The sequence below is a fragment of the Engraulis encrasicolus genome, chromosome 13, assembly GCF_034702125.1.
Source record: "Engraulis encrasicolus isolate BLACKSEA-1 chromosome 13, IST_EnEncr_1.0, whole genome shotgun sequence".
NCBI lineage: Eukaryota > Metazoa > Chordata > Actinopteri > Clupeiformes > Engraulidae > Engraulis > Engraulis encrasicolus.
Window position 1 is genome coordinate 22,575,094 of NC_085869.1, and position 23,873 is coordinate 22,598,966.

Sequence of the window (23,873 nt, forward strand, 5' to 3'; positions counted from 1 at the left end):
TAGCCTGGCGATGCCATATGTACTTCAACCTGTAGGTTCCGTGCATAGTCTGGCGAAACCCCCTAGCTCGGCTCACTCACTTTTTAGCCAATCAGAAAACAGTGGAGAGTGGTGACGCAGAATTCACCCGCGGAGTCCGTTACTGATTGGTTAAGGTAACATGATTCACACTTTTGTCTTGTTATTTGTATGCTTTTGCAACACTACATCCTAACAGTCATGCTAATAAAGCACAATTTGAATTTGAATTTGAGTTCGGAACTCCAATGAATTTAAATGGCAGAGTAAGCTCAGACCATCTCCCACCCTCCATGGAGACCGATTCCTCTTAGCTTTCGCCAGACGGTTTGACGGCGTCAACAGTCGGCCTTCGCCCAGGCTACTTTTATCGGGCTCCATATCTCAAGACTATCCCCCCAGTCGCTCCTGAAGTTACCTTCATTATCCAGGCAAAACGATGCCCACCTGATACAACTGATCCACCTCTCCTTTTCTTGGACTCGCCCTTAGTGTTCACAACAGTGGTTGCACTTCACAGCCACACAGGCCTCTTCTATAGCGTGGAGAGCAGAGCAGCGTTCACATAAAGGCTGTTTCTGTATAAGGCCTCAGACCCTGAGAATGGGACAGTCAGTCATTCATGGGGGGCGCGTCTAGCCTGATTTGTATCTGCCAGGTTAATGTGACATTTTTAAAGCTGCCTTTTTGTGTGCGTTTGTGTATGTGTGTGTGTGTGTGCATGCGTGCGTGTGTGTGTGTGTGTGTGTGTGTGTGTGTGTGTGTGTGTGTGTGTGTGTGTGTGTGTGTGTGTGTGTGTGTGTGTGAGAGAGAGAGAGAGAGAGAGAGAGAGAGAGTGTGTTTGTGTGTGTGTGTGTGTGTGTGTGTGTGTGTGTGTGTGTGTGTGTGTGTGTGTGTGTGTGTGTGTGTGTGTGTGTGTGTGTGTGTGTGTGTGTGTGTGTGAAACAGAGAGAGAGAGAGAGAGAGAGAGAGAGAGAGAGAGAGAGAGTGTGTGTGTTTGAGAGAGGGAGAGAGAGAAGACCTAACCCCTTCCCACAACACCACCCCATTCTCCCCACCAAACCATGCCCTTATCCCCTTTAACTCAACCCTGAGACTCTTTCACTGTATTTCACATCTCCACAGCATCTGAAAAGGCCTCGAGAGAGAGACAAGGGCTTTTATCTGTACGTCTGCACAATCTATGTGAGTCATCGGTCTCTCTTTTCAGAACGCGAAGGCAAAATTTTACTTCATGGACCGTAAAGTAAATAATGTGATCAGTGAGAAGAGGAAAAACGCCCAATGATGAATTGTGAAATTGTGACCGTCACATTTTTCACCTCTTGGGCCAGCTATTTTATAAGAGGTGGAAAACATAAGGGGAAGGTTTTTTTTCTCCCCTTTTTTGCAGTTCTTGGGTGTGTGATAACCACCCACCAACTCTCTGTCTTTCAGTGCCAACAACAGCTATTAAACACAGTGAGTCATGCATTGATTTGACATTATTCATCACTGACCTCAGTTGTGTGCGTCTGTAATCACAAATCCGACCATCTCGCTGTATCATTACGGCACACTTGGAAATGATTGCCATTAACTGTAATGTATTACGATAATGGAATACGATCCATCATGACAAATCACTACTTGGACAGTCTCCCCCCCTTTAAATCATTGGTTCATTTAATACAAGTTTCAGGTTATTAACTGCAAGCCTAATACATTGCTAAAACTGCTGAACTGATTTGACACTCTCTGTGTACATTTATTCCAGAAATAATTCGGTGTGCACATTTAGGAATGGAAATAACATAGGTGTTCAGTATTTGATATGTTATCATAACATTAATTGCTGTTTGTCTAAAAATAAGAAAGCGGAATAGATGATGACCAAATGTTAGTAATTTCCTCGAGGACATTGTGTCATACATTACAAACGATACAAATTGCTCAAAAGATCCGATTAGACCGCATGATTATGCATGGTTTCACACAGTGCAGTCTACAAGGGTAAACCATTTGTGTCCATTTAACCACAACAAAACCTGCCACTTGTTCCCTGCATAAAACATGACATGGTTCCAGAACATCAGTGAACATCAAACTCTCTTGCTGACATAGTGTGATTGAGCAGTCACACACTATTGAAATACCCAAAAAATTACAGGCAAACTTACCACACCACAGCTGGAGACCGAAGGATGTTTAGCTGTTATGCCACAAACAGTACACATCCTAACAGGCTTCAAATGCTGAATGGGTTCAGCTAAATGTAGTGACCACTATTACCCAACCACAAACATGCAGGTCTAAGTACCACAAAAACCTCAGACAAAGACTTCAGATTTCAGACCATATTTAAGAAATATAGACTGAAATACATTTATCCCATAGATTTACGGACAAAAGAAAGTGGATCTAGGAGGGAGATGAAGACACCCTGTTGGTGCAGTACTAGTTCATTTTACATTTCATTAACACTACACTTAGCTGACACTTTTATCCAAAGCGACTTGCAGTTATTTTAAGTACTGGGTATTGGTTACGGTCCCTGGAGCAGTATGGGGCTGGGTGCTTTGCTCAAGGGCACTTCAACCATGGAGAGAGATAGGGAGTGGAATTGTGTGATTCGAAGCAGCAAAGTCCATCTCCTTAACCACAAGGCCATGGCTCTGCCCCCCGCTGAATGTTGATCGTGACGTTCATGTGCCGTTGCTTACTAATGTGAGGTATTTCAGTCACGTTTCCTAAATTAGCAATCACGCCCATGTTGATCTTTACATGTTTGAAGCCATTTCAGCAGTGGGAATGACCCCGCTGTTGCTAATTACAAGTGTGACAATGCAGGGGTGAGTTTCTCAAAAGAGAAGTTGTTAGCCTGTTAGCAACTTCGGTAGTTGCCAATGGGAAAATGCATTGAAAACAACAAAGTAGCTAATGTAGTAAGCAACTTTGGCTTTGAGAAATTCACCCCAGCTTTGCCTCACCACCCTCACCTGCAGGTTTTCGTGCATGACTGACTGACCCACAGAGTGCCTTCCAGACCAGCAGATGGGTTGGCGTAGTCATAAAGTGTTGCAGCAGCACAGTGCCCACTTATGTGGGAAGGACAATTTGCTGAGCACTTCCTGGTCTCATACACTGTATTTACTTGGATGACCTCATCCTCAAATGAATAATAGATCGCTCAGGTAGAAAAGTGAGCTCAGCTCAGAGACGGCAGAGCAGGCCCTGTCTGCTGATGGCCTAACTCAGTGGCTGGGTGGATGATACGCAGTGGGAGAGTTGGAGAAAAGGAAAGACATGAAATAAAAAGGGGGGGGGCAAGAAGAGAGAGAATAAACAAGAGAAAGAACTTAGAGAGTGTGTGTGTGAGAAAAGAGAGAGAGACTCTCTGTACTATTTCCACACAAACCATTACGCAACATTTTTTTTCTTTTCTAAAGTTATTTTAATATTTCATTACATGGTGTTCCCGTGCAAGAAGAATTAATGGAAAACTGGAATGTGTTACCCCCTGGTAATTGCTTTGAGTTTTTTTTTTTGCCTTCCTGTATGAACACATAAGGAGAAGGTCCTCGTGTTTGACAGGAAAACTATGAGGAAACATGGAAAAGAAATATGAGTGTACATCTTCAAAACGCCATTAGCAGAGTGTTCCGAAAATTACGTCATGTAATGCAGTGTTTCTCTAACCTGACTCTCGCGCAGATGGATTGTCATCCACGAAGTGTAACGAAGATGCACGAAGCACTAGGGGTCTCGCGAGAGCCAGGCTAGTGTTTCTCAACAGGGGTGCAGCGGAAACGTGGCTTATAAATAAATTATGTAATGTAATATTTGTCTAAATTGATAAGTTAATGCTAGTCAGTGGAATCTTTCATCTGCCATTTACGCACTATAAAGTAAATATAGGTCGCCCCAGTCAGCTGCAACTTCGAATGTAGGTCTCCAAATGTGTTACTTTTCTAAACTCGTGTGGTATCGGATGCGATGCCATGTTACGGCTTGTTGGTTTGGGGTGCCTTGAAATTTTTCATGAATTGAAAGGGTGCCTCGCCTAAAAAAGGTTAAGAAACACTGATGTAATGCATGGTCATGTAACTTATGTTCTTCTAAGTTTCTGTATAACTAGGGGTGTAAATAAAATCGAAATGTATCGATGTATCGGAAGTATCGGCCGGCGATTTAATCGTATCGCACCGTATCGTGGGGCATTCTTAAGAATCAAAAAGAATCGAATCGCTGGCCCCTGTGCAATGCCCTAGCTCCATAACACAATAGTAGTGGAAAAGTAATTGGAAAAAAATCGAATCTAACCAAATCGCATCAGATCGTGGGGAATTCTTAAGTATCGAAAAAGAAAATCGAATCCCTGATTTAAGAACCGTATCGTATCGTCATGAAGGCTGTGATTTACACCCCTATGTATAACTGCATTTAGTAGTTGACTATTGCCATACCCTACTTATAGGCCTTCCCCAAAAGTCACTCAGGCAGGTGCAACTAAACCAAAATGCTGCTTCTAGAAATCTTACCAAAACAAAGAAATGTGTATAAATAAAAGCCTTCTTAAAAATACTGTATAATCTTATCGAACAACTGTCAGTGTGTCAAAGCCAGACTCAATGACACAACTGTCCAGCACCTACAATCACCAGTGCATTTTTGTTCAATATATCAATATTATAATACGGAGAGTCACGTGACGCGCGCTAGGGAATGGCTGCGTAAACCGACAGCTCCTCCATACCATCTTGACAATTTATATTTTAAGTCGTATTACTGCTATTAAACGGAATTTGTTATAACGTGGGTAACCCTTGCCTACTGTTATGGCATCCCAATCGACAAAAGGCAAGTCAAGCAAAGCTAAAAACCCCGGCGACGGCGAAAAAGTTCATGCTAGCACTGACAAACATGGCGCTCCTGCTACCGATCCACTAGCCGTGGAGGTAGCCAATATGCACCGACTTCTGAAGCAGATGGACTCTACCCACAAGAAGGCGCTTGAAGAAATTCAACAGACAACTGCAGCAATAAACGAGAAACTGGACGGGTATTCCGAACGTCTAGACAATGTAGAGGCGAGGCTTTCCCTCCTTGAAGATGCCACGGAAGAGATCCGAGCTAACCATCCACCACCCATGTCTGAGCTGGTGGCACTGCAGGACCTAGTCGACGATTTGGAGGCGAGGAGCAGACGCAACAATTTACGAATTCGTGGTTTCCCAGAAAAATGTGAAGAGGGCAATGCTGTCAGTTTTTTGGAAGAGGTGCTACCGGAGATTCTGGGTACGGATTTCCCGAGGGGCCTCGTCATTGAGCGTGCGCATCGTACATTGGCGCCCCATGTTAAGGATAGTCCTCCAAGGGCTATCATAGCCAAGTTTTTGAACTTTCGAGACGTTTCTCATATTCAAAGTGTGGCAAGAGAGAAGGGGCAGCTAACCTGGAATGACAACAACATCAACATCTTTCCGGACTATACTAAAAGGGTGGAGAAGAAACGCAAGAAGTTCAAAGACTGTAAGCAGAAGCTGAAGGATCGAAATATCCACTACGTGCTCGCTTATCCTGCAACGCTGAAAATCTTCAAGGGTGACAAGGTGGACCGGCACTTTGTCGATGCGGGTAAAGCCATGGAATTCATAAACCAGATGTAAGTTAAGCTTGGTGCCTAAATTAAGCCTGGATAACAGATAGCAGTGGCTGGACTTTAAATTAAAGATATAACATATTTGAAGTGAACTTTTAGGCTACTGCTTTGATTTTTTTTTTCCCCCCATAAATCTGATGGGCTTGTTATCGGCGAGTTAGCCATTGAATTGTTACTACTGCTTTTTTTTTAAGTGGATTTTGATAATGGGGACTTTTACAGTTAAATATAGTCCATGAACCAGTCATTGGAAGATGGGAGCCATAAGCCTTATATCCTATTATTTTTGTTTTGTGCCTCTATTACTTAATTGATAGAAAAAAGAATATTTAAGCGAGTTAGCCATCGAAATGTTACTACTGCCTTTTTTTTAATGGATGTTGATAATGGGGACTTTCACAGTTAAAAATAGTCCATGAGCCAGTCAGGGGAAGATGGGAGCCATAAGTCTCATAACCTATTATTTTTGCTTTGTGCCTCTATTACTTAATTGATAGAAAAAGGAATATTTAAGCGAAGGGATACTTGTTGTTTGGTTTTTTTTTTTAGCAGTTTTTTATCTGTTTGATGGTATGGAAGGTTGAGCAGCCTTGAAAGTGAGTGTTCACGGACATTTAGTTGAGTGTTTAGTGGTGAAGTTCTGCACTCTAGTTAGAGTGTATACTATTGTGTTATGTGTATTTGTTTCCTTTCCTGTATCCTTATTTTTATGTTTTGTTTTGAGGCCGCACTAAGTCATTGCTTATTTATAAATGTAATACATGAGCAACCGTGATGATCACAAACGGGGGTGGAAGTTCTGTAGTTGGAATGTAAAAGGCTTGGGTCAGTTGGTAAAGAGAAAGAAAGTACTTAATACATTGAAAGCTAAGAAGTATGATATCGCTTTCCTCCAGGAGACTCACCTCTCTGAACTAGACAACAAAAAATTACAGAGGGATTGGGTTGGGCATGTATATTACTCAGTGGGCTCCAGTGCAAGTAAAGGTGTGACAATATTAGTTCATAAACACTTACAATTTCGAAATCAAAAGCTGTACACAGACGAACAGGGGAGATTGATCATTATGTTAGCCGAAATTGGTGGTCAACCATACATTCTGGTGAACATATATGCTCCAAATGTGGATGATCCATCTTTCTTTGGTCATTTAGAATGCAAAATAATAGAGATTCGAAATGGACAGGACTACCCGATCGTAGTTGGAGGAGACTTCAACCAAATTTTTGACATGGTCTTGGATCGTAGTCGTCCATCAAACCTAAAACAGCGTAAATCTGTGGACATCTTGATCAACATCTGTAAAGACATGGGCTTGGTTGACATATGGAGACTACTAAATCCAAAAGGCAGAGATTATACTTTCTATTCTGCCAATCACAAAGTATACACCAGGATTGACTACTTTCTAATTTCTCACTCTCTTATCCCTTACATAGTGACATGCTCCATAGGCTCCATCTTAGTGTCGGATCATGCAGACATTTCACTTTCTATACAACAGCCAAATAATGTATACAGAGCCAAGAGATGGCGATTCAATTCCTCTCTACTTAAAGATGCGTCTTTCAAAATACAGCTGCAGGAGCAGATTAACCTGTTTAAAGAAACAAATATTCCATCATCTCCTTCCCCATGTACTACTTGGGAAACGTTAAAAGCGGTCCTTAGGGGGTTTATCATCCAATACGCTTCGCATGAAAAGAAGATAAAATCAGCAGAACTTGCTAATTTGGAGACTGAGGTAAAAAAAGCTGAAAATACTTTTAAAGCCAACATGTCGGACACAAACCTGCGTGAACTCACCCATCTGAAATATAAATATAACTCTTTACTGTCTAAGAAACTGGAATTTTCATTGTTTAGAGCCAGGCAAAGATTTTTTGAAGGTGGAGATAAGGCAGGACGCATGCTGGCTAACTACATAAAACAACAAGAAACATACTGTTCTATACCAGCCATATGTGATCAGCAGGGGGTGTTGCATACAAACCCTGTTGACATTAATAATACATTTAAGGTGTTTTATGAACGTTTATATAGCTCTGAATCCACTGCAAATAGCGTAGCGATCGAAACATTTTTAAACAATTTGGATCTTCCATCTTTGACCCTGGATCAGAAACAACTTTTAGAAACACCAATAACTGCTGAAGAAATTCAGGAAGTAATTAAATCCCTACCCACAGGTAAAGCACCTGGCCCTGATGGCTTCACGGCAGACTTCTATAAATGCTATGCTAACGATTTGGTCCCCCTTATGCTAGACATGTACATGGATTCTATTGATAGGGGAACATTTCCACCTACATTATCACAAGCCGTCATTACACTAATTTTAAAGAAGGAAAAAGAACCTACGGAGTGCGGCAGTTATAGGCCTATATCTTTGACTAACTATGACAGCCGTATATTTTCTAAAATCATTGCTAACAGACTCAACAAGGTTGTCCCTTCTCTAGTTCATCCTGATCAAGTTGGGTTCATACGCAATCGCCACTCTGCAGATAACCTGAGACGTCTGATAGACATAATGTGGGCAGTTAAGGATGATGTGGACCCTACTGCGGCCCTGTCATTGGATGCCTTCAAAGCGTTTGATACAGTGGAGTGGAAGTACCTCTTTCTGGTTTTAGAGCACATGGGATTTGGAGAAAAGTTTCTTGGTCTACTGCACCTAGTCTATAAAACGCCGGCGGCTGCTGTAATGACTAACGGCCTCATCTCCACCTACTTCAGGCTACACAGGGGCACGCGTCAGGGCGATCCTGCCTCTCCAGCTATCTTTGCTTTAGCTTTAGAACCCCTGGCAGCTGCCATTCGCTCAGAGGCTAGCTTTGTGGGCATAACTATTGGCCAGGTGACTCATAAGATCATGATGTATGCAGACGATATTTTGACCTTTGTCAAACAACCACAAATCTCCATCCCTACGTTGCTCTCCCTGATTGACTCATTTTCCAGACTCTCTGGTTATAAAATTAACTGGTCAAAGTGTGAGGCCCTTGCTTTGACTTCATACTGTCCAAAAACATTGTTTCATCCAGCTGACTTCAAATGGCCCAGTCAAGGTATCAATTACCTTGGAATACTGTTTCCATCAGAAATAGCTGACATCATGAAGGTGAATATGGAACCCTTGCTAGAAAAATTCAAACTAGACATTGAAAGATGGTCTCCCCTACATCTGTCCCTATGGGCCAAGGCTAATATTTTGAAGATGACAGTAGCCCCTAAATTCAATTATATTATACAGTCCCTCCCAGTAACTCTTCCCATGACCCTGTATCATAGATTTGAACGATTGTGTAATGCTTTCTTGTGGAACGGAAAGCGAGCAAGAATTCGACTTCGAAAACTTCAACACAAGGTTAGCCAGGGAGGGCTTGGAATTCCCAATCTTTTACTTTATCATTATGCTTTCTGTTTGCGTCATTTGGCACAGTGGTCTCTCCCACCAGAAAGAGCCCCGCCTTGGTATACAGCAGAGGCTCACTTTTGTCCTGACCTTAACCTGACCTTGTATCTATCAGCCACACTTCCCCCAACTGCGCAGAATCATCCTGTCATCTCATGTTTGAAAGAAGTGTGGAGGAAAGTTGCAAAAATTCTTGACTTTAATCCTTTCTTAAACAGTTCATCTAGTATATGGTACAATCCATGTTTACGTATAGGGAAATCCACATTCTACTGGAAGGAATGGGTACAGAGTGGTATTCTAACATTAGGCCAGCTTTTTGAGGGACAAGATCTCAAATCCTTTGGCGACCTACAGGCTGAATTTAAGTTACAGAAACACAACTACTGGAGGTACATGCAAATGCATAGTCTATTAAAGAACACATTTAAGACCACACTAGTTCCTTTCAGTGCAGATACCCCATCTCACATTATAAAAAGATATGGAATGGGACATGAAGCCTCTGCGTACTACACAATGCTAGCGGGAAATCAGGATTATATTCTTGCATTAAAGACCGTATGGGAAAGGGATCTGGAGGTAACCTATACAGATGACGAGTGGAAAGATGTAATAAACAATCTAAAGAATTTGGCACGGGACATACGCACAAGGCTTGTTCAGTTTAAAATAATTAATCGGATGTACTGGACTCCCACAAAACTTTTCAAAGCTAAGTTGTCAGCCAACCCAACGTGTTGGAAGTGCACAGAAGATGGGACACTAATTCATATGTTATGGGGTTGCCCCAAAGTTCAACAGTTCTGGACAGCTGTTCATGAATGTATAGAAAAAATAGTTGGGGAAGATGTACCCTTCTGCATACGCTTATTTGTTCTGGGCGACCCATCCATTGTCAAAGATTGCCTTCCCGCTGTCTATGCAGAGTGGGTTCAAACAGCCATTATGCTTGGTAGAAAACTTATAATGCAGCAGTGGAAATCTGCACATGTACCTTCAATCACAGATTGGTATTCTTCCCTTGCCACGGTGGCGGCATATGAAGAGGTGTCTTTTCAACAGTTGAACAGACCAGACTGGCATTATTACAAATGGCGTGGATTCTTACAACACATAAATAACAATGATGGTTGAAGATACTACAGATTCTAACCCCCACTTTTTACTGTGACAATCATACATCACACATGTAACTCTCTAGTGCGGCCCCCCCTTTTGTATGTTGTTTTATGTTGCAATGTCTTATTTTATTTATTTATTTTTTATTAGTTTTACTCTTGTTGTTTTTATTATTATTATTACTGTTTTTTTTATCATTTTGTCTTTGTCTGTTTGAGAATGTGTGCTGTTTTATGTAATTGTGTACCTTGTATGTTTTAAAAAATTGAAATGAATAAAAATGTTAATCACAAAAAAAATATTATAATACGGTAGTTATTGGTGCATCAAACCACAAAATACTGCATAACTGCAAATATCCATTGTGGATATGCAAATCCCCCCTCCATGTTATTTTGTTCTTCCAGGTTTTGGTCAGTGAAGTGCTTTTTAAATGCGAGCAAGTAGTTAAAATGTTACAGCCAAGAACAGGGCCAAAAATAACTTGCGCCTCAAAGGTACTAAAAAAAGGAGGTAACCATGTCAACCCAACTGGGTGGGAGTCCCAGACCTCTCTGCTCTAGAAGCGCCAGAGTCTACAGGCGAAAAAAGAAGGAAGGATAACAGCAGCTATGGCATGTTCTGCCTACAGAACGCTATCCTGCACACACATAAACAAGATGTAAAGCGCCATTGTTATTTGTTTGGCACGGGTGACAAGAATGTCAGCCAAAATACACCCTTCGGAGTCACCCCCTCCCTTTGGTGGCTTTCATGAATAAAGTGTGTGGGCCTGATACAGAGAGCTCATACCCGCAGATTCCATGAGCGAGTGCCCAGCAGGTATGCGTGTGAAATAATAAGGTGTTTGTTATCATCTGCCCGACATTTTAATAACACCAGACGGAGAGAGAGAGAGAGAGGGAGAGAGAGAGAGAGAGAGAGAGAGAGAGAGAGAGAGAGAGAGAGAGAGAGAGAGAGAGAATGAGAAAGATAGAGAGAGAGAGAGAGAGAGAGTGTGTGTGCATGAGAGAGAGAGAGAGAAAGAGAGAGAACGTGAGTGAGTGAGTGAGTGAGTGAGTGAGTGAGTGAGTGAGTGAGTGTGTGTGTGTGTGTGTGTGTGTGTGTGTGTGTGTGTGTGTGTGTGTGTGAGAGAGAGAGAGAGGGAGAGAGAAAGAGGGAGAGAGAAAGAGAGAGAGAGAGAGAAAGAGAGAGAGCGTGAGTGAGTGTGTGTGTGTGTGCGTGTGTGTGTGCGTGTGTGTGTGTGTGTATGTGAGAGAGAGAGAAAGAGCGAGCGCGCGAGAGAGAGAGAGAGAGAGAGAGAGAGAGAGAGAGAGAGGGAGAGAGTGGGGGGCAAGGCACCTGCTTCCAATGTTGTGTCTGATCTGAGCACACACTCTCTGGAGTGTACACTGCCTACATGCTGTGTAGTACAACCAGTGGACAGGAGCCATTTGTTGTGGTAGTGGAAAAGCAGGGGAAAGACCCAACAGTGTGCCGTTAATGTGCTAATGTCTGAAGGGCTGGTGAATAGGATGCCAGAGGTAACACTAGAAATTGCTCAAGTGGTTCTAAGGCCTCTACGAAGGTAGTAAATGGAGAAAAAGAGAAAAGAGAAAAGAATTTCATCCTACCCCTTCATTACCAAAAACTATTTATACTACTGCTGTTGCTACTTCCACTACGTAGTACATACTACATACTACATACTACTACTACTACTACCTGCTACTACTACTACTACTACTACTACTACTACTAATAATAATAATAATAATAATAATAATAGTTAATACTAGTTAATAATAACAATAAAAATATCAATAAAAGCCCCTTTGAGTCCTCCTGACCTCTTCCCTCCTGGCGGCACCCCTGATTCACACATAACCAAAACCTGCAACAAAACCTGCTTTCACTTGCACTAGTTCCCTTTGTCGTTAAAGTTGCAGACATGTCTGTGCATTCTCCCATCGCGTCTCACTTTCACTCCCGTGCCAGGTTCGTGTTATATCATACACGTCGGCCTGTGCCAAGGTGAAAATGTGCCCAGAGTTCTCGGCTGCTGCCAGCTTCTGGAGCCGCAGGTGCCAATGAGGGGCTGTGTCTCTCCCCGGCAGAACCCTGCTGCGCTGCCGTTTGATCGCGCCAACCAGGGGTACGTCCAGACACTGGCACTGTGGCCGCTCCTGTAGCGAGGGCATTGTCCGCACGGCTGGGCCTGCCTGGGACCGCGGACAATAACCCAGCGGGACAAGGATTGCAGGTGCACGGCAACCAGCCCTTTGCCACCGTCTCACCCCCACAATGGCACAGCGTGGCATTTAGACGTGGCACAGCACAGACCGTCCTCGCCGAGAGAGACCATGCAGGGCAGAGCAAGCACAGGGCAGAGACAGACAAAAACAAAAAAAAGAAAAGAAAGCGAAATGAAATGTGCTGGCTAAAATTTCTCCAGACAGTCCAGACGGACGGTCTGTTTTCTCCTAACCCTCTCTTCACCTTTTGTGCATGTGAAGACTGACCAGCACCGCCAAAGTGAGCATCATGCTGAGTCCATTTCGTGCACAAATCACTGCGTGCTGTGCAGAGGCGATTCTAGGAACAGATGGGGCCCCAAGCAAAAATGCAAAAGACTGAACATTTGAACCAAAATACCCACTGCTGTGGTAAAGTGTGGGCTGTTATTCCCTATCTAGGGGCTTGGGGGGGCCCAAGCGGCTGCCTGCCTTGCCTGATGGCAAGATACGCCTCTGGTGCTGTGTACAGTTCGACAGTCAGCCCCCTGCCTGCAGCCTGCCAGCCTCTGGCCCCAGAGGCTCTTCCATCAAGGCAGGCAGGCTACAGCAGCATCCATAAAAGGGTCCATCATCCAAGAGCAGATAATCTGACGTCACCCTCACCCCCCCCCTCTCCAACAGTTGAATGGAACAGGTTTGAGTGGAGTGCAGCGCCGCGGGGAAGCTGTTTGACCCTTTACACCTACGCTCGTTCATTCGCTGTTCACTGCTGAGGCATTACCTCATCATATAAGTGCTTGCTTGCTCTCCCTATGCACCTGTTTCTTTATTTATGCCGTCTGGGGCGGGAGAGGGTGCAGTGTGGAGTGGAGCGCTGTACGACTGAAAGGTTTCTCTGTGGTTTTACGCAGTCGACTTTTAAAATGGTTCAGACTGCCGTGGGAGCGTGACATATTTTGCTGGTGATATTCTAATTGCAAAGTTGAAAAGGTTGTCTCTGGCCCAAAGGTTTCTCTCTACAGTATGCCTGTATGCCTGTCTGTCTGTCTGTCTGTCTGTCTGGGCAAGGCCTGGAAGACCTGTCCTATGCACTCTGACCACTTGTCTCCAGCCAAACGGTTTCTCTCTGTCTGTATGCCTGTCTGTCTGTCTGGAAGACCTGTTTTATGCACTCTGGCCAGTTGTCTCCGGCTAAAAAGGTTGTCTCTGTCTGTCGGTCTGTCTGGGCAAGGCCTGGAAGACTTGTCATACTCCATATGCACTCTGGACACCTTTCTCCCGCTAAAAAGCTAGTCTGTCTATCTGTCTGTCTGTCTGTCTGTCTGTCTGTCTGTCTGTCTGTCTGTCTGTCTGTCTGTCTGTCTGTCAGGACAAGACCCAAGAGACCTACCCTGTGCACTGTGTCCACTTGTCTGGCCTGTCTCACTTCATTAGGCTGTCCAAGCTCAGCCAAGAATGGCAGCAGCAGTCAAAAGAGGTCCTCTCTTCCTGCAGTCCAGAGTCTGACCGGCTCGTTAAGTTGGGGGGGGGACACTGTGCAAGTGGGACGCTGCTTTCGCATAATGGGAATTTCGATCCCCAACTGCCCCGGGACGCTGGAGCGAGCCTCATAAATCAAACTTTCATTTCCACTCGTTTCCCATCTGATCCACAAGCGTCGCAGGATTAGTCATATTTTTTATGCGTATTTCTCTGTACTTAAAAAGTCTCTCTCTCTCTCTCTCTCTCTCTTTCTGAACATCCCCACTACCACCACCACACTACCACCCACCCCACACTCCCCAACCTCCCTCATGCAACTTCCCAGGGAAGTATGCAGGGGGGGACAACGGGGCCAGTTGTCCTGGGCTCAGAATTGGGTTCTCATTACATTGTATGTATTGGGTGGGGGTAGGGGGGTGGGAGCATTCAGATGACTTGGTCCTGGGACCAGCCAAAGCTGTTAGCGGCACTGCAACTTCCACTTCATACTCCCTGCTGAGACGACTTAATGAGCTCGAGATCATTCGTTCATCTGCCCACAATGTGGTGTGATTAGTCCACAGTAATGGTACCACCCATTTCAGCTATTTCAGCAAGTATGCGAGATTATCTAACTATCAACGTCATCTTCACCCCATGACACCCTTTTTCTCACGTGTGCGGTATACGTGATTCCCCCCCTTTCCCAGTGTGTGAAAATATTTGACATTTTCTAAAAAATCCCTGCACCATATTAAGGACTGGAAAGAAAGCAAACCAGAAAGGCAAGTGAAAAGACAAGTGCGTCTGTCAAAGAAAGTCTGAGAAAGTTGTACGGTTGTAACACCGGCTGGAATGAGACCTGACAACAGAAATGATCCATGAGTCATTTGCCCGCAGAAAGTCATTTTGAGGATCCGATTCGTTTGTACTCTGACCTGCGAATGTCATGATTGGGATTTGGATTCTAAGCTTAGACCAGGCCTGAACTGGGGTAGAACTACGTCCCGGGCACTTTTGGCTTAAAGGTGTCCCTCATAATTAGCGGCACAGAACTGACTCACCGGTGGGCCCCGCACCCTCGTGGGCCCCTATTTTCAGAACCGCCGGGAAATGGCCGGTATGCCAGATGCCCAGTCCAGCCCTGGCTTAGACTGTCTTGTAGTGGCTAAGGAGAATCGCCAGCTGTGAAAGGGGATGTCTTTGCAGGACACTGGCAGCCACATCACACTGGATGCTGTAACACTTAAACCGAGAGTTGTTGGACAGATGGTGGACTGCTGCTGTACAAATGTGTTCTCGCAGCAACTAAAACTGTTGCTGTTTGATAATCGAAAAAAGAGATGACACATATCTTTATCCATCACTCAGCTGAACTTTTTTAGACATTTGGTAACAGAGGGATACTGTGGTGTAAATTCAAAGGTGTAATGTTAAAAGGGCATGGCAAGTCCGTATGTGTTGTAAGAGTCGATCCTGGACTAGCCCTCAGCATCCCAAAGTAGACATTTAACATTTTTTGGTGAAAACAATGCAAATGCTAGTGAATGGGGCCCTCAAAAATATACTGGTATCCCCACTTTTCCACTCCTACAGCAGCTTGGTAAAACACTTCACTAGCGGCATAAGTAAAGTCTCAGCAGTCAAGCCGTGGCACAGAGGACTTTGCAGGTCTAGACATTTTTATCTCTGTAACCTTTTCCATGTGCATCCTTTCTATTTTATTCTACGATTTCATTCTGCGAGTGAAGAAATTGAGCTGTTCAATTTAAAAGGACGCCTCATGACAGTTGAGAAGATTCAGCATGTGATTTTTTTTATTTTTTTTTTTTTAAACATGGTTTCCTCCAGTTAAGCATTTTTTTTAAAGGTAATGTATATGAATTCTGTATATGAAGACTGTAAATCAAACATCCAGACTGTCTTCTGACACACAATGGAGATGCTATTTCCAGGAGTATCAGAAGTCATCCTAAAGGGTACTGCCCAGCCAACAGTAACACTGGGAAATAACCTGCATGTCATCTCACACATGTCACATTTAATCATTAAGACAAAAAAGTCTCCTCCAAAAAAAAAGCTGGACAGGGATTTTTGAAAAGGAAGGGGAAAAAAAAAGAAAAGCCAGACAACAACAAAAAAACCCACCTACAGTATCTGTCGCCTCTCTGAATGACTCAAAGCAGCCCACTGGAAACCATGACACGAGCTGCTGTCTCATTTATCTTTCTCAAAACGCTAGACGGCATGTGGCCCACACACACACTCACACGGCACACAAATGAAATGAGTGGCGTCCGCCACGGATGCGGCCCCTCTTGAAACAGGCGTGTGTGTATTGTGCAGCAGGGAAGCCGACGGCGGGGGGAGATAAAGGGGTCACTTGTCCCGGGCCCAGGGAGAGAGGGGGCCCAGAATTGGATCAGCATTAAATTGCATTGATTGGGTTTGGGGCCCTTTCAGATGTCTTTGTCCCGGGCCCAACCAAAGCTGTCAGCGGCTCTGGTGTGCACATACAGTATACAGTCTGTCGTGCCGCGCGCCACGGAGCGACGCACCAACCAGCCTCCTGAGCCAAAAGGTCTTGGCCCATGCCACGTGTTTGGGCCGCGCTTTGGCGTGCCGCTGTGAAGCCGGAGCTGGGACTCTGTTTATGTTTTTCTGGGAGGGAACGCGAGTCTTTTCCCCTAATTACGTAGCACTAACGGAACCTCAATGAGCCGTAAAGCCTCCATTGTTTGAGGAGTGGTTCCCTTGTCAAAGGCTACAGTGAGCCCTCTCCACATTGATTTAAGACTGGGAGAGCAAGCATGACCAAAACCAACATTCAGACAGGAGATGGGGGGACGGGACAAAAAAACGAAAGAGTGGAGTAGAGAGAGGGAGGGAAAAAGCACTCCGTAATGTATAGTTATAGTTTGGGCCCATTCAGTATGTTGCTCCGTGGTAGAAAGGGTGGCAATTTGGGTTGTAGGGTTTTTTGGCTCCCCAACCCCCCCTCTCTCTGCTGCTGCTGGGGTAGACAGTGAACAGGAAATGCTTGACCACCACATGTCCAGCGCTCCAAGACATAACCCTTCATTCAGAGAGGAGAAGAACCTCCATCTGCAAAATTCTCAATGGCAGCATGGCAGCCCTGGAGGAGCAGCATGCATGTGCATGCCAAATGCTCTAAAAACAGGGCCTGGCCTGGCCTGGCCTCAGCGGAGCCCCGAGCGAGCTAGCCTACCATCACCCTCTCTCCCCTTATGGACGCGATAAGGGAAGAGAAAGTCATGCTCTCCTGCCAACAAGTGAAATCAGGCCCGCCGACAGGGGGGGGGGTCAAAGGGGTATGTTGTCGCGGGCCCAGGGAGATAGGGGGCCCAGAATTGGGTCCCCTTTCCATTGTATGCACCGGCTAGGGGGCCCTTTCAGATAACTTTGTCCTGAGTGAAAAGCAGAAAAAAGATTTTCCACTCTCCGATGGCCGGAGTGGCCCAGGGTCAGATGCTTTATATGGTTGACATGTATGCGAGAAAGAAAAGAAGAAAAAAACAACATTTTGACTGGTATTCTCTGGGCAGACGAAAATGACGTCAAATTAAAAGCTTGTGACATTAATAGGATAATCTGTCAGTAGCTCTTTAACCAGTTCACTGGCTCAAATAATGGCTATATACTGTAGAAAAGAAGATGGAAAAATCCATCTGTGTAGCACGTACAGTTTTCAGGTCAGTGTTGAAAAATGCTGCGCAGGTCAGACTCTTGGCTACCTGAAGGCAGGAGTAATAAAATATTTGGATGCAGGATCGCAAACTCCTGTAAATCGTATTTGAATCTGGGCCCTTTCTTTTTTAGAGCAAAGACATTCTTTTTAAAAAAAAACTTCTTTACTTTACCACACACGTCTCACGAAATATATTCCCATGAGTGCTGCTTACTGTAGTTTTCTTCAAAGCCAAGCCATAATTCACCTGGGGAGACGTCAGGGAATTAAATCGTATTTAATTATGAGTCAGATGTGTGTTGATTTTGGACCTGGTCAGGGCTGATTGTGTGAGGTTTCACCAACTTAAACAGAGTAACCCCCCCCGCCCTCCCTGCTTTATGCTGCTTTTGGAACGCCATGAATCAGAGGATGCTCTCCGTATTCTCGGGGACAATCAAGGATGGATTACTGCAAGGGCCTACCGGGCCCAGGCCCAGGGGCCCAAGAGTCCAGAGGGCCCTGAAGCCCAATCCTCTAAATTTCCATTCTCATGTTGCGTAAAATCACACTTTTAACAACTCTATTTTCACATATTTTCAGGGGAAAACACCTGAATGCCCAACAATATAGGGTCTCTAACATCTGGAGGGGGCCCTTTCTTGTTGTCTGGCCCAGGGGCCCATGGAGTCATGATCCGTCCCTGGGGACAACTATATGAATACCAGGTCCTTCTTGGATATGCGTTCGCCATTAAGTTGTCAGTGCCTTCTCCATTGTAAAATAACTTCTGTTATGTTCATTTTACTGGCCAAATTGAGAGAAAAATGGACCTTCAATGACAGAGGGGTTCAGTTTAATAAATTTCCGAGAGCCCACACGCAGATGCTGTCGCAGAATGAAGAAGCCACAAATATAGAGTAATGTATCCTGCACCCACACACATAAGCGCAATGCATCACACAGAAATGCATCTGCACGCTCTCACACAAGCATGTGCGCGCACACACACACATAGTGAGAGAAAGACAAACACACAGACACAGACAGACACACAGATACAGACACAGACACAGACACAGACACAGACACAGACACAGACACACACACACACGCACACACACACACAAACTATTCAAAAAGACACAAACACTCTGCCGCTCCGCATTTCTGCAGACTACCACTTTCACATGTAACTTGTAAAAGACACATGCCTTCCACCAGAGGAGCATCAGCTGCCGCATTAGGACAGTAAGGGGATCTGCGTGAGGGTTTTGTTAATGTCACGCTCCGAGATGTGGAAAAATAATCAAAATACGAGACGTCATATCAGTGAGCGGACCAATCTGTCATTGCATCTGATCCGACCCTTGTCTGAACTCTGTTTTCAGAAGGCATGAAAAGATAAAGAATGAGGACTAAATGCCATTATTGCTAAATGTGATGATTCAGGAAACATTACCCTCTGTAGTCAAGTCCATGGAACAAAAAACTGCTAAAAACAGCTAGGCTTCTTCTTTTTTTTACTTGGTTGGGTACAGTGTGAACTCCAGTGTTTGGAGAAGTTATAGCAGATGTGTGAGTAGTTATTAGGGTGCTTTATCAAATATGTAGCCAATAGTAAAATTCTAAATACAGTATGATAACTGCTTATTTGCATAGGCTTTGCACTAGAGCCATTTATTTTGCTATTGGGCAGCGAGCCAACCAGTTTCAGCTCCGAGCACTGGGCGAAGCTGAGGGCTGTTTGTTTTGTTTTGAACTGTTAGTCCTTTTCCACATATTTCTTGTTGCGGCAGCATCTTGAGCACAGCTGAAGTTTATGAAACACTATCCAACAATATTAAACACATTTGGAGTGTTAAAACAAGAATACAACGCAGTCGCAATGCCCACATGAATGTGCTATGCAACAATAACAATATTCTCAGGATTCAATTACATTACATTAATCATCCTCTCTGGGCGCAGAAACTTTGCAAAATAGTCACTGGCATGGCACAGTGATACTCCCGGTGACCCAGTGCGTGCTGAGCAAAAGCCATTTATTTGGCTCTGCAGAAAATCGCACATCAGCTCACATTATTGACCCGCAGAGACAGAGTGGGTTTGGTGCTGATGATATTGCGATGACAAAAATCTGGAACGTCAGCAGAACTAACCGATTCCATATCACAGGCAGTCAGAAATGAAATGGTAAACTACGTTGTCATCGTCAGTGTTGGCCTGCTATTATGTTATCAGCAGTGCAGACAAAAGTCTCTGTAGCTGTGCTCAATCATGGCAAATGCAAATAGATAAACTTGTAGCAATCAAATCAAATGACGCTCCCAAATTTAATGGATAGCAAAACTGACTCAACGGAGATCTTTGTGAAAGGGAAAGGGAGTTGCAACATGTCAAAGTACATTTGCATGGCAAGTTGTAATTCTTGTGTATGTCGAGATTCAGAACAGACTTCAGGCTGAAAGCATGTGGTTCAGTAAACCAGTGGTAACCACGAGGAGCTGCTTTGCATAAAGAAAGTAAGTAAGCAAGTAAGCGTGTAAGTACTGTATGTTAATAAGTAAATGAGTAAGCACTGTACGCAAATAAGTAGGCATACGTACATAAGTACAGTAAGACACACCATATTTGCATCTCACATTTAAACCCAAAGTGCAGAAGAATGGTATTCAATAAAGCACATAACCAGATACATAAATTATACAGTGAAAACCGTATAAGGGCCAAACATATAGCGTGCCACGACACAAAAAAAACTCCAAGTGAAATGGGGTCACTCGCATAAAATTAAGGGCCCAGGTCTATTCATTTTATTCTATACAACTCGGTTGTGCCATTCTGTCCTCCAACCAACTCCATTGGATGAACATGTAGCTGTCCAACAGCTAGTGACTTTTGAGAAGAATTGATTAAGCAAAGTACTGTACTGCCGTAGCCTCTTACTGCAGATGGGGTCGCCGGCGACCCTATTCACTTGCTGAAAATGCTTAACTACATCATAACAACATTGCTGTGACATTACAGAGAGACATAGCGCTGCGCTAAGGGGTTGAGAACCGTTAATTACAGCACTGTCTGACCTCTTCAAAAGTTTTCTAGTCAGTCAGTGCATCTATTAGGGCCGGGGATGACATCACCCTCCCATTTTCGGCACAATGTGTCCATTTCCTCTCCGCTGCACAGCGCAGCGCAGCACAGCACGGTTCAGAACACTCTGTCCAAGCAGCATGTAAATATTTCAGTTGCAGGCAGCAGGGGATGCATGCATCAGATAGTGTTGCACTGCATCGCACTGCACCGAGCCGCACCGCTCAGTTGTGTTTTGGCATTCTGACACACTGGTTTGCATCATTACACAGCTATGCCTATCCACCAGCTTGACCAGTGGTGTAGTGGAGATTTTTAAGTGGGGGTACGCGATTTGTGAGGTCATCAATTACCGGTAATTAGGCAACTTATCATGTCAACCCCCTTTTTGTATTCAAACTAGAGATGCACCGGATCCTAATTTTTAGGATCCTGCCGGATACCGGATCCACTGCTTAAGATCCTGCCGGATCCGGAACCGGATACCTGATCCTACGAAAGGGTTGAAACACATGGCCTACTCACACACGTGGGCCCTTTTTATTACGTTGGCTCAAACTATTTTTTAGACTCATTGGCTTACTGCCACACTGGCCGCTTCCAAAGTTCTTTCACTCCATGCAGCAATTGGGGTTGTGAAAGACTGACTGAAAAACCTAGGCTAGAGATGCACCAGATCCTGATTTTTAGGTAACTGCCGGATCCGGATCCTTTGAAAAACCCTATTATCCTGTCGGATCCGGAACCGGATCTTGGATCCTGTGCATCTCTAATTCAAACACGGACAGAATTTGGATATGGATAACTAATGCCTCTTTTCCATGCGGTTTTCTGGTGGGCTTAGAGCTCGACACAGAGCAACTCGGCTGCCACTTTTTGCTTTTCGAATGGGCACGACACAGCTCGATCGTAAAGCAAAAAGTGGGGGCCGAGTTGTGCCGTGTCGAGCTGTAGGTCTATCAGAAAAGAATCAGTGGAAAAGAGGCATAACGTATCCAACTGACAATGCCCGTAGAGGAGGTGGAGGAGGTGGAGGATGGCAGCAAACACGCCATGCAGCCTGATTGGGTGTCTTCTTTTCACACGCTGTAGACTTACGCTTTGGGGAAGATGAAGAAGGAGGAGGCAGGCCCGCCGCTTTGGCCTCAAGTCAAGCAAAACGCCATCAGATAAGGGAGCTGCTGAGATCAGGCGGCCATGGGACGTGAAGCTTGGAGATAAAATGCAGCAGGGGGGCAAAACATGTTTGTGTCAGGTATAGATGTGTTGGAGATAGAATCGAATCTGATATACTCCTGCAGAAGGTGTCACATCAACACATTCCAGGAATTTCATTGAGAGTCTCCTGAAAGGCCCTTGACTAGAAATGACCCGAATCGCCGTCATGAGGTGCCGAAAAATAACTCTCCGTGTCAAAACTGGTGCCCGCGGCGTCTTACAGGAGTTACTGAAATAGACTGAGTGCCTGACTGAGGTGAACATTCTATCAATAGACAATGGATGGATTCATGAGAAACAATGATGCAGAACACCTGCATGGATAGCGACCAATGACACTGATAATGACGACGACAGGAAAGAGCACACTCTATATTCTGAGAATAGTTGGACGATTAGGAATGCAACTGCGCAGTTTAAAACATGTTCGTTGTACTTCCTCATATTAAAACCCCATCTACTCACTTTATTTTAGCTCAAATTTTGCTTTAGGTTCCTCATGGGACTTCATGGCATTGACACATACAGTAACACTGACACAAAAACTTTTGCTGAAAATCCCAAACAATACTATAAAACATGCTGAGAAATGCTACATTTTACTGGGACATGACTTCTACATAATTACATATTTTCCCCTCACCATTTGGCGTAGACATTACTGAAATGCTGGAATTAAGTTGAAACAACATCTTCTGATGTTCCACTAACAATGCCAACTATGCGCTTGCCAAACAAGTGTGAGAAGGGCAAGAGTGCAAGAGGGCAAGCCTTTTTTTAGAAAGTTTTCTCATTTGTTGATACAGCTACACAATATTAAAGTCGTCAATGAGTTTAAAAGGGCATCACGGGTACATATTTATTTTGGTGTGTGAAGACCAGACACCAATAAATATTCTGAAGAAAACTCTGCCTAGTAAGGGGCAGCTTGGAGCCAAACAAAATTATGCTTTCACCTACTCATTTCTTTCTCATGTCCGTCACACTTTTTTCCAAATGATTGAACAAATACAACAGGCCGTTCCATTCTATAAATATCTACCTGAATCAATGAAAATGAAACTCACTAAAATAACATTGACAGTTTCTGTTTCGGGCAAAGCCTTCAGAGTCACAGGACAAAAATAGATTCACAAGAGGAAAGACTACATTTTTTAAAACCCAAGCTTATTTGGATATGGCCACAATCTTGGCCGAAGCTGTCTCCACTGGTATAAGGGTCATCACGAATGTGACTTCATTTTTTTGCACCACAATACATTACAACATCCCTGAGCATAACCCAGTGTCTTTTTATTGCCGCACAGAGACGGCTTCAATCATGACTAATGTGCATGAAATATTTCTGTGGTTTATTTTTCCGTCTTTACGCACTCCTGCATTTGTGGACGGTAATGGTCCTTGTCTCACCTAATATAGTATGATGTACATGGTGCGAATGGCAGTTGTGAAGAAGAAAAACAAAACTGCAGTTTAAACTGGTGAAAAAAAAACGGTGGACGTGACAAGACAAGACTGCAGTGAGCGTACACTGTGAGATAAAAGATGTGTTCATTTTGCATGATAACAACCCATCCGGCCCCATCACAGGATAACGACTTCCAACCTCTGTCTGTGCACATACCGCACACTTGTGTCTTTGACAGATTTAGATTTAGACGGTCGCCATTAATCTCCATTACAAAATGCTTTAACTGTTTTCTAAGCCGGGATGATTGCTCAGATGTTTTGGTTCTGCAAAATATTTCCTAGCTGCTAAACAAACTGACAGCCGTCAAGAGCCCATATCAAGCCTTTCAATCTACAATGATAAATACATGGGGTGTGCACAGCAGTTCACATATCAAACAAAAACTAATGGATATAAACAATGAGAAGCGAGTACGAAACCACAATACTAGAATGTTGTTTTAGCATGGATCCATTTTTCCCCCCGCTAATTCTTATTGAGTGACTGTTTGGTTGTCTTTCAAAGCTTTTGTGTCTTGGTACTGCTA